Genomic DNA, 12,020 nt, shown 5'->3' on the forward strand with positions numbered 1-12,020 from the left:
TTTTTTTTTTAACGGTAAAGTTAGAGAGTTGACTTCAAAGAATGGTATTGTTATGAGTTTTTAACCCGAATTTTTGGGGCCTGCCACTGCTGCCATTGGCTGGGATGATTGTCATGAGGATATGTATAATTCCAAGGCTTTTGGTGTGTGTTATCAAAAGCATGCTCCATTTTAAATTAGGTAAAAAGGGGCCATCATTTTCCCTGCCAAGTACAGCTTTTCTTGGTACGGATTTCTCCTTCCTCTTTGGATTCCTGAGCGATGGCAGTGAGGAGGTAACCAAAGCAAGCAGCAACTGGGAACCAGGTCAGTCTTAAATTTGTGTTGTTACTAGTTGAAGGGGAATTTGTAGGCTTTGTCTTAAAAAATGGTGCTGAAGCCCTATATAGACTCACTGCCTAGACACTGGCAAATCTATGGGTATCTCTTTGAGCACGACTTTAAAAAAAAAAAATTTGTGTGGTTGATGATTAAAGAAATTCTTTGTAGCTTTCTACCGTTTAAACAAAAACAGATAAATTCAGGGTTGTCAAGCCATTAATGTTCCTACTCTCTGCAAAAAAAAATTAATAGAAATTTCAGTGAATGTAGCTTAGTTGCTATCCAGCTAGAACATTCCTTTTTCCTTTTCTTCCCTTATTACCAGCTTTACTCTATCCACTTTTCTATTCTGTTCTTTAGAAAGACTACTGAAGGAAGATCATTATCTAAAAATCCTAATTTTTAAAGTTCTCTTTATCTGTTCCTTTGTGGTTTATACAGCAAGAAAAGTAGTGTAGTTAAAGGACAAGGTCCCAAACAAAATGGACTAACTTGGAAGGGGGGGAGAAAGGTAATACTAAACAGGAAGGGTTAGATACAGGATATTCTTTTTAGTAAAAGCTAGAGATTTCATGTGCCAGTCCTTAACACAAAGCAAGCAAATACTTTTTGTGATCTTGAAACTCTCATGAGTAGAATCAGAATCCTCCTTGGAAGTCATTAGGAAAACCAAACTAACAGCATAAACAGTAAGTATATGGAGTAATAAACCTACTATGATATGAAGTGGAACTATTACACATAATGTACATAAAACTTGACGAGGAGTATAAAGACAAATGCACAAAAGGATAATCACCTAGTGTTTTCCTTACGACTGTTTTCATGTTTGTCAGTTTACCAGGGCTCGGACATGGAAATGATAAAACCCGAACTCTGAATATGTGATCAGTGGTTTTCAAACTTTCTTTTAGTCATATTTCTTCAAAGAAAAATGGAGCCCTGTGTGTGTAAAACAGCGAGGAGCAGACCTACTTTGAAAGAGGGCAGCCATACCGTGTCGATGAATTCCTCTACCTTCCTTTCTCAGTTCCTTGGCACCACCTTGGACTGGACAGAAGGGGGTTTAGCGACTATGAGGCCTGGTGTAGATGCCAGCTTCCTTCTGCAACTGGTATTAGAGTGATGTAAGGCAGAAAGTTACCAATTTACTAAATGGAATTAATCTGTTTTAAAGTAAAATGCCATATTAGAATTTGCAATTAGTAGGGACTCAGGTCAGGCTTAAGGGACCATCACGTAAATTAACATTTAGATAACACCAAAAATAGCTACCATTTCTTACTTTTTGTGAATTGTAATTGCAGAAGTCCATATATAAATTATTAAATGCCCACATAATGATTACCTAGGTCAAAAAACAAAATTGCAGTGCAAGGACTCGCCATGTGGGTAGCTGTCACTTATTGGGTGCCTATAATGTACTGATGCTTTATGTACGTCTTACCTAAGCCTCCTTACCCTTAGGTGGGTTGGTATTGTTGATCCTGTTTCACAAATGAGAAAACATGACCATTTTGACTTGTTTCTCTCAAATCACAGAACAAGTAAATGTTGACGTAGGGACTCATCCAGCGTTCTAATTTGGGGCACTGAATGTGGATGCCAATGAGACATGCTGGCCCATGATATTTGTTTATGTACTAGAAAATAGTGTAATCACACTTGGAAGAAAATTTGAGAAATTTTATTTAACAATTTAAATTAGGAAGTTTGTAAAGAAGTAAACTTTAAGGGAAGTTGCTCAAATATGGATCTGAAAAAATCGTTGGAAAATATTTTCTAGACATTATTTGTAGAATTTTAAAGGGACAATCTGCAGAGGCAGTGGTATAATCAGTGATGTAACCAATGGTTGAAACAAATTATGTACCTAATGAATCCTGTCTCATTACTCCACCATTTGTATATTATTACTTTCCTACACTAGCTGAGGAAAAAAAAAAATGGTTCTCATGAAATAAAAACTCATAGAGGTCCACAGAGGCATCTCTAGTTTGTCATACCTGTGTGGACTGTCATGGATTACTTAACGAGGGAGTTACACACATGCCCAATAACCTGCAATTTGGAAACCAATATGGGATAAAGTATGTGCACCTCTGTCCTCGTTTTTCATTTCAAAATATTGAATGCGATTAACAAGAGAAATATGATAAAGGTAAAATAAGAATACTATTCTGAAAATACTCATTCCTTTACCTTGAAATTCACATTCTCTGGCAGTCATTCTGCCATTATGGCTCATATAGGGAAGGAGAGAAGGATAATGTGACTTTAGGGAAGTCCACGCAGGGATAGCAAGGAAAGAAAAATGAACCATTCCAGCCCTAGCAGATTCTGCGGAGGGTAAGGCAGGGAAGCGGGCATTCCAGGCAAGTGGGTCCTGACCTCTCCTCGACAGCATGAACTTCGCGTGTGTCAGTATTGCAGCGGTGGGAGTAATGACAGTTCCCGTGTGATGAGCCTGCCTCATCTATCCCCTGACTGTAATCAAAGAATGCATCCTTCCTTAGGAGGGTCCGAGAGATTGAAACAAAGAGGGCTTGAATAAAGAAATCCTGAAGAAATCGAGACCTTGAATCCAAAGCTGCTGAGCTGCACAGCGCGGGGCAGCATTCACATGGAATTCCATGGATGTCATTCAGTGCACTGATGTCCTTGGGGTTGCGGAACAAGGTGGCCCTTTTTGGGATCCCTGAGATTGTTGTACAAGTAAACTTAGAAAAATCTTACTTTAAAAAAGTAATTTGAAATAAATACTGGTGGTAGCATAAAAGTTCTAACGAACTGTTATTGGTGGTACATATGCTAAAGGTACTTGATAAAGCTTGGGGCACTATTTATATTTGGTCAGACATTACTTTGCCCAACACATTCTTCGAGGGGAGGAATTATTTCGAGACAGTAGCCTAAAATCAAATCATACCAGGTGAAGCACGGCTGCTTGGGTTCTGGTAAAGATTTCTTTTTCTCTATTCACAACCTTGGGGGAAATTCAGGAACTAAGCAGATGAAGACTAAACGTCAGCTCAAGTATGGAATAAAACAGGGTCGTCTGCGTGCTTTCCTTAATTACCCCAAGTTTTCTTCTGAACATTCTGTGTAAACCCAACGGCTCTTGCTCAGTTTCCCTTTGATATTTCTTTCTTTGCTTCATTTATTTTTTTTTTTCTCAGTTGTTACCTTTTGCTGTTGTGAGCTAACAAATGAGTAAAGATTTAAGCTTTTTACTTTCTGAAACCATGGACGATAGTACATACGTCAGACATCCTGTAAATTTCAGTGTAATAATGGTTCTGGGAGAATCATGAAAGACAGCTGCTGACCCCTTTTTGATCTTTGTCAATATAAAGCAAGAGGGGAAAGGACTGGGAGATAGAAATAATATAAGGTCAGCTCAAGAATTTTTTGTAGACTTTGGTGGCTTTTCAGAATTCAAAATTCTATCCTTTCTTATTGTAAGGGAATTTATGCTGCCGTATATCAAAGCAAAGCTTCCCTACTGAGTCTTGGCCTAGAGCAGACAAACTAAAATGACAATAACAACATACTGATTTTCTATTGCCACTGTAACAAATTACCACAGATCTGGTGGCTTAAACAATACAAATCTGTAAGTTAGAAGTCCAGTGAGGTCCCCCGGGCTCACATCAAGGTGTTGGCTGCTCTGCTTACCCTCCGGAGGCTCTGAAGGAGTCTGCCTCCCGTGTCTTTTCCAGCTTCTAGAAGCGCTTGCATTCTTAGCTCACGACCCTCTTCCTCCATCTGCAAAGCCAGCGAGGGTGGCTTGAGTCCTCAAGCCGCATTGCACTGACCCTGCTTCCGCTGTCACCTCTTTTTCTGACCCTGACTTCTCTGCCTCCCTTTCCCACTTACAAGGACCCGCGCGATTATACTGGGTTCACACAGATAGTCTCCCTATTTTAAGATCATCTGGTTAGATGGTCATCTGATCAACTTTTTTAACTCCATCTGCAACGTTAATTCTCCCTTGCCATGTAATGTAATGTGTTCGCAGGTTCTAGGGAGTCCACAAAGAGGTGTGAATTCACCACCAACATTTATCTTAAGAATGTTGGCTTTCTAACTTCATAAATCACAAAGTGTTAACTGCCTTACTGCTGAGCAAGACAGTGTGTGGAAGGTGTTACAGCTTAAAAATGAGTTCCGCTGAGCAGCGCGACACATTGCTATAAGACGACTTACTGATTTTAAATGATGGCTGATCACAAGTGCTTCCTCAACCATTTAATCCCTCAAGTCTAATAAGGGAACCTCTTTTTACTCCACGGATCCTTCAATAAGAGACTTTCTCTTAAGGGTCAAATAATAGAAGTAACATAGAAGCCATAGAGATGGCCAACAAGTTGACAGTTTTTCAAGGCCTCGTTTGGGTCATAGTAGACAGAACGAATACAACTTTGCCCTAAAGAGGCTGGAGGGTGTGGAAATAGAGGAAAGTAAGTACTCTGTGGCTGACTTCACTTACCTACTGCCTGACTGACCTCGCAAATGTTAAATGTCAGCTTCTCACTGCTGAGCAAAATACATCTTAAATTTATAGCTCTCAAGTGTAATTGGACAAATAGAAGACATGTATAACTATTAAAGCACTCAATTCTACATTCTTCATAGTCATATAAGTATATAATAAATGATCCTAGGCATTTGAAAAATCACACTGATTGACTTTAAACATCTAAAATGTCACTGCAAGTATCTAAGGGGTAAAAGGGAAGTGTTCGTGAGGAACATGACATGTTCTGCTCCAGATAATACGTATACTTCTAAAATCAGAGTTATGTTTAAAGAAAGAAAAACAAATTTACAAATCCCAATTTTGTGTACTTCAAAGAAAAATATCTTTATTTGGAAAGAATATCTTTATGCCATTATTATACCACTTTCAAAACATTTTTAGGGCACCTCTTTTGGAATTGCCTTGTGTTCCGGAAGCACATTCTTTGGAATTGCCTTAGCGATTTAGTGGTAGAAAATATTTGTATTTTGTCGATTGATTTGATTTTTACTTGAGTTTATGGTACAAAGTGCACTTATCAGATGGGGCCTCAAATATCCTCATCAGGTTAGATGATTCACAAGCCCTCACTTAAGGGTTTAAAGCTGTAGGACCAGAACAAAGGTGAGTTACTTCTGTGTATTCAGGAGTTGGCAATAGCTCTCCAACCAGCTAAAGAGGTTGTCCTGTGCTGAGCACCTTCACTGACATCTGAATTGAGACCAAGAGGCTGGGGGGGAGGGGGGTGTATGGGGAAAGTACAATAAAGTTCTCAGTGCCTCAGGGATAATTCTCCAGAGGGATGTTTAACCACAAAATGGGAACGATGTGCTGGTACAGACGTCCTGTAGAGTGACAATGTGAAAAATTAGCTACTGGGACTCCCCGGTAAGTTCTTCCCAGGGCCCACACTGTAAGACGATGGTCATTAAAGTCACCCAGTTACCCAGGTCCTGGAGCACACCCTCTCCCCGTTCTCAAAGTCTTTTCCTCCAACAAGACCCCAAACAATTATGCCCCAGAAAGAAAAATTATGCCCCTAATTTTTTGGTCATCACTGACTTCCTGGAGAAGCTTTTCTCATTAAAATAATCTCCAATGTTTTGTTCCATTCCAACAGTTAAGAGATGGCAATCACAAACACAGTACGTGCTCTAAAATCTGATGTAACTTGTAAAAAGGATAAATCATTCAATCAGTAAAATTGGTGAAATAGCCAAGAAAATGACTTGTGATATAACTCACAACCCATGGAAGTCACACTCATGAAAAGGGCTGCTTCCTCAGGAGAGGAGAGAGCCAGCCTCATAAGATTATGCTTTTTTAGGCAAAGTCCATCTCCAGAGAGTCTGACAGCAGCCTACCTCTCTAGTCTTTTCCCACCTTCCTTGAGAGTCTCCGTATTGCACATGACACTCTGCCACCAGGAGGCAGCATTAGGGCATTGATTTTTCAGGGAATAAACAGAAACACAGATAAACATCTTATTCGACAAACATGTATTGGGTATTTTATGTGCCAAACACCTAAGGAGTTTACATTTACTAGAAAATTGAATGGTGCTAACAGGTATCAAAAGCAAAACTGCCTACTTCCAATTTTGCTGATAGCTTAGCTGAACAACATGATCTCTTCCAAATACCCAAGTCAACCTTTTAACAAACATTGTATTTTTCTCTTATTTCTCACTTCCAGCCCCTCTTCCTGTGATTAGTCCCACCTGTGGATGCATGAGAGTTCAGAGAATGCTCTGATCAATTCTAAGTGAGGCAAAGAAATGGTCACTATTGGCCACTCCTTTCTTAAAATTACAGACAGCATGTCAGACTTTTCCCAATGTCATTGTAGGAGTTATTTGTTTGTTTTCCTCTGGGCCGCAAAGCCTGAATTATTTATTATCTGGTCCTTTACAGAAAAAGTTTGCTGATCCTTGATCTGACCTATCATCATCCTTCCTTGAACAAACTCGGAAGGTTCCAGATGGTACCTGAAGAGTTTCTGTCTGCTTCTTCCAGCACCCTGGCCTCGCTTGCTTCCTTAAACATGTCAAGTCCTTCCCCTCTTCGGGACTTTAATGCTTGCTGCACCCTTTGCCTGGAATGCCTTTAAAGGGTCGTTCTCATCCTTAGGTCTGATCTCAAATATCACTGACTAGAGTGAGTATCCCTCGCTCCCAGGAATCACAAATCCTTCTCTATTTCCTTCATAATTATCTCACCTATGTTTTGCTTAGTCATTGTTTCCTCCACTAGGATGGGAGCTTCCAGAGCCCAGGCACCTACTGTCTTGTTCATCAGTGACTGGCACTTAGTAGGTGCTTGGTAATTTTTAAAATTGTAGTAAAATACACAGAACACAAAATGTTTCATTTTAAGTGTACAGTTCACGGGCATTAAGTACATTCACATTGTTGTGCAACCATCACTACCATCCATCTCCAGAACTTTGTCATCCCCATGCCTCCTACCCCCAGCCCCTGGCAACCACCATATTCTACTTTCTGTCTAGGTACCTCCTATAAGTGGAAACATACGTGTCCTTTTGTAACTTGCTTATTTCACTTAGCATAATATCTTCAAAGTTTATCCATATGGTAGCATGGGTCAGACTTCTGTAGCTTTTTAAGACTTCCTTTTCCTTTCCTTTATATGTACATATCACATTTTGTTTATCCATTCATCCATCTATGAACACTGTAGGAATTTCTTAATTAAAAAAAATAATCTTATGAATAGTAAACATTTCCTGGGTCTTTTAAATTAGGCTTAACTGAGCTTTAAAATTACAACTAACGGATGTACAGTTAGTATATGCTTAATTTTACATCTGAAATATTCCCACTAGCAAAACCAAGAGAGTAATCAGTATGTGCATTCAATACTATTGAGGACAAGAAAAGGGGTAAGACTATATTATCGATTTTGGAAATATTCATAAGTTCTTTTGTATCAGACTATGTTTATTGTTAAAGCAGAATACAAATGCAATTTCATTCAATTTTCTTAATTTAAAAACAGCACCTAGATCGGCAATGCTTTTTTTAATTAACAGGAATCTTCTTAGAAAATCATTTTGTGCTACCTAATTAAAATTTCAATTTCACAGTTATGGAGCCAAGGCTAAAGGAAAAACTGAAAGAATAAGTGGTCTGAACATAAGGAAAATATAACAGAGGAACACAAAGAACAAAGGAAAGCTGGATTTTAGTTATTTATCTAATCACATCAAGTGGCAGTGGTAAATTGAAAAGGATCAGAATAAGCTACCCGCAAATGTGCCACTTTGGCATAAGGATTGTTTTGAGCTGATGGCAATTGAGAAGCAACAGATGCAAGAAAAACTCTCTGCTCTCCCCTTTCCTGCCTAAAAGCAGAGCACAAATTTCCATTTTTGAGAATGTCACCCTCTCCTGTACCAGGAAGGGAAAAACAACATTCATCACAGGAGATGCAGATGATACCAAGATGAGTCTGCATAAATGAAACCTTACTAAATAACCCTATCTTCCATTACTTTCCCCCATATATTTACTTTCCCACAGTTTACCACCCACAGAAGTCCAAACCCCTTTTACTTTGTCTTGTCACTTCTCCAGAACTTATCACCCTTTGTTAAGATGGTATATAAGCCCACGGCATTTCATTGTTTCTTTGGCTATTCACTTTATATGAAGGCCTCCATGCATGTGAAAAAATTAAAATATTAACATCAAACAAAATTTGTATGCCTTTTCTCCTGTGAGTCTGTTGTCAGTCTAATTCGCAGGCCCCAGGCACAGAACCTAAGAGGAAAGTTTCCTCCCCTGCATAATTATTTGAGAACTTAATCCACTAGGCATTTGCTCAACAAGTTTTCTTTTAATGAGGAAGGAACAGTGGTGTAATAGAAAGAACTTTGACGTTAGATAAGCCTGGATTGAAATCTTGAATCTACTGTTTAATGTATGACCTTGGGCAAGTTATTTAAACTCTGTGCCTCAATTTCTGCATCTATAAAACAAAGATGGTAAGACCCACTTAATGTCATTGTTATGAGAGTTAAATAAGATGAAATAGGTAAAATATTTTGATTCGTATCTCTGTTGTTAAAATAAAGATGGTTGAGAAGAGATAAGAGTTTAGGAAGCAGGATAGATAAAATGTGAAACTTGAGCTTTTCTCTCTCTCGTTGGAGCTAACGTAGAAATACATGGGGGCCCATTGGGTTAGCTGGCCGTTCTGTGCAAAGAACTTTGCAACTGAAAGAGGATATCGAGAAAAATCCAAGATCCCAAAGAGTATAAAAGAAAGCATAGAAGGGAAGCAACTATTGTGGATATTGCTGAATGATTCACAGGAGGAAGGGAGAAGGAAGGAAAAGAGAATACCTACCTGAATATCAAGACGTAGCAAGAGCCTTTACTCAATAATTCTGCTTCGAGGGGCCTCTATTAAGGGCATAATCCAAAATACATAAAAACAATTGAGCACACAGATGGTCATCTCAACCTTATGAGATAGAGAAAAACTAAAAACAACATGAATGACCAAACATTGTAATTAACTTATAGTATTTTTATATGATGGAATATTACTTAGCCATTATAAACAATGCAAATGAGTATATACATTATCAGCTCAATTATGTAAAAAAAAAGTACACAGATGAAAGAAAGACTGGAAGGACATACAAAACAAAGTTATTACAAAGAATTAAAAGTACTTAACTTTGGGTGGTAGATTGTGAATGTCGAAATTCAATGTACTTCTTTTTAGTGTTGCCTATTTTGAAAATTTTTACCCTTAATCAGAGTCATTTTTATAACGCTCCCTCTTGAAAAAAACACCACCACCACAATAAAAGGTACTCAAAATCCATATGCAGGAAAAATATCTGTAGTGCAGGCATTCTTTGTTATTGATTAAAAGGAGATCCGATCACTTCAGGCTTCAGATTTGCAGGTGGCAAGATGGAACTTAAAGAGCCTGAGACCTGTGTTCCCTCCAGTGTGGGAGGGCCTCCTCTGACTCCACACGGAGAAGGCCTGCACATTTTTGATAGTAAATTTAGATTCTCAACGGAAGCCTCAGATTTTTGTACTTAAAGCATGGAAGAGAGAACCCTGGTTAGACCTTGGGGGCTGTAGTTCCCAGTATTCCACATTACCATAAAAAGACCTCAATACGACTGTTGGAGAACATTTGATATTGAACAGGACCGTGTGCACATACTTGATCACAAGAGATTCAAATCTGATAACTCAATCAGACGACTTCTCACTCCCTGTTGCTGGCAAGAGTTTAACTGTGCTTCTCTACAGCAGGCGCTTTTGTCCTTCAGAGACCACAACTAGGAACGAATGACCGTGTTATGACTCAGACAGTGTATTTTCCTCCTGCTGCAAATAGGATCTTCCATGGGCTATTCCACGGGGACTTTTTTTTTAGAGTTCCATTGTTCCTCTAGCTCAGAATTTTAAATAACTATAGGGACTTCCCTGGTGGTGCAGTGGTTAAGAATCCGCCTGCCAGTGCAGGGGACACGGGTTCGAGCCCTGGTCCGGGAAGATCCCACATGCCGCAGAGCAACTAAGCCCGTGTGCCACAACTACTGAGCCCATGTGCCACAACCACTGAGCCCATATGCCACAACTACTGAAGCCCATGCGCCTAGAGCCCGTGCTCTGCAACAACAGAAGCCATCGCAATGAGAAGCCCGTGCACCAAAAGGAAGAGTAGCCCCCGCTTGCCACAACTAGAGAAAGCCCGCGTGCAGCAACGAAGTCCCAAGGCAGCCAAAAATAAATTAATTAATTAAAAATAAATAAATAAATAAATAAATATAGGCTCTGTGGCCCTCATCTGATTTGCAGGAAATATTTGAGCAAATTTAGGCCAAACTCAAGAATGGCAGGCTGATACCAAAGTAGCAACAAAGCTTTCTTCGTTCTTGCTTCCTCAGGAGCTACCCATCTCTTCGTTTTTAGATTTTCTAGGTGAGTCAGTTAATGTACTGTGTCTCCTTGCTTATAGGCAAACATACTAGACTTTCTGACAGTTCTCACTGAAATCACTCTCTCTTGACCTTAAGTATTCCCCACCCTTTCTCTCTGAATGACTATGCCAGTATATGCATAGAAAATCTCTGGAAAGACTGATAAGAAATTGGCTTTCTCTGGGAAAAGGAGCTGGGAAGGCAGGGTGAAGGGTAAGACTATACTTACTTTCACTGTATATCCCTTTTTACTGTTTGGATTTACCATATGCATGTATTTTTTTAATTTTTGAATTTTATTTTATTTATTTTTTTATATAGCAGTTTTTATTAGTTATCTATTTTATACATATTTGTGTATACATGTCAATCCCAATCTCCCAATTCATCCCGCCCACCTCCCCACTGCTTTCCCCACTTCGTGTCCATATGTTTGTTCTCTACATCTGTGTCTCAATTTCTGCCCTACAAACCAGTTCATCTGTACCATTTTTCTAGGTTCCACATACATGCGTTAATATACGATATTTGTTTTTCTTTCTGACTTACTTCACTCTGTATGACAGTCTCTAGATCCATCCACATCTCTACAAATGACCCAATTTCGTTCCTTTTTATGGCTGAGTAATATTCCATTGCACATATGTACCACACTTCTTTATCCATTCGTCTGTTGATGGGCATTTAGGTTGCTTCCATGACCTGGCTATTGTAAGTAGTGCTGCAAGGAACATTGGGGTGCATGTGTCTTTTTGAATTATGGTTTTCTCTGGGTATATGCCCAGGAGTGGGATTGCTGGGTCATATGGTAATTCTATTTTTAGTTTTTTAAGGAATCTCCATACTGTTCTCCATAGTGGCTGTATCAATTTACATTCCCACCAACAGTGCAAGAGGCTTCCCTTTTCTCTACACCCTCTCCTGCATTTGTTGTTTGCAGATTTTCTGATGATGCCCATTCTAACTGGTGTGAGGTGATACCTCATTGTAGTTTTGATTTGCATTTCTCTAATAATTAGTGATGTTGAGCAGCTTTTCATGTGCTTCTTGGCCATCTGTATGTCTTCTTTGGAGAAATGTCTATTTAGGTCTTCTGCCCATTTTTGGATTGGGTTTTTTGTTTCTTTAATATTGAGCTGCATGAGCTATTTATATTTTTTGGAGATTAATCCACTGTCTGTTGATTCGCTTGCAAATACTTTCT

Source organism: Globicephala melas, chromosome 21 (genome assembly GCF_963455315.2).
Source record: "Globicephala melas chromosome 21, mGloMel1.2, whole genome shotgun sequence".
NCBI lineage: Eukaryota > Metazoa > Chordata > Mammalia > Artiodactyla > Delphinidae > Globicephala > Globicephala melas.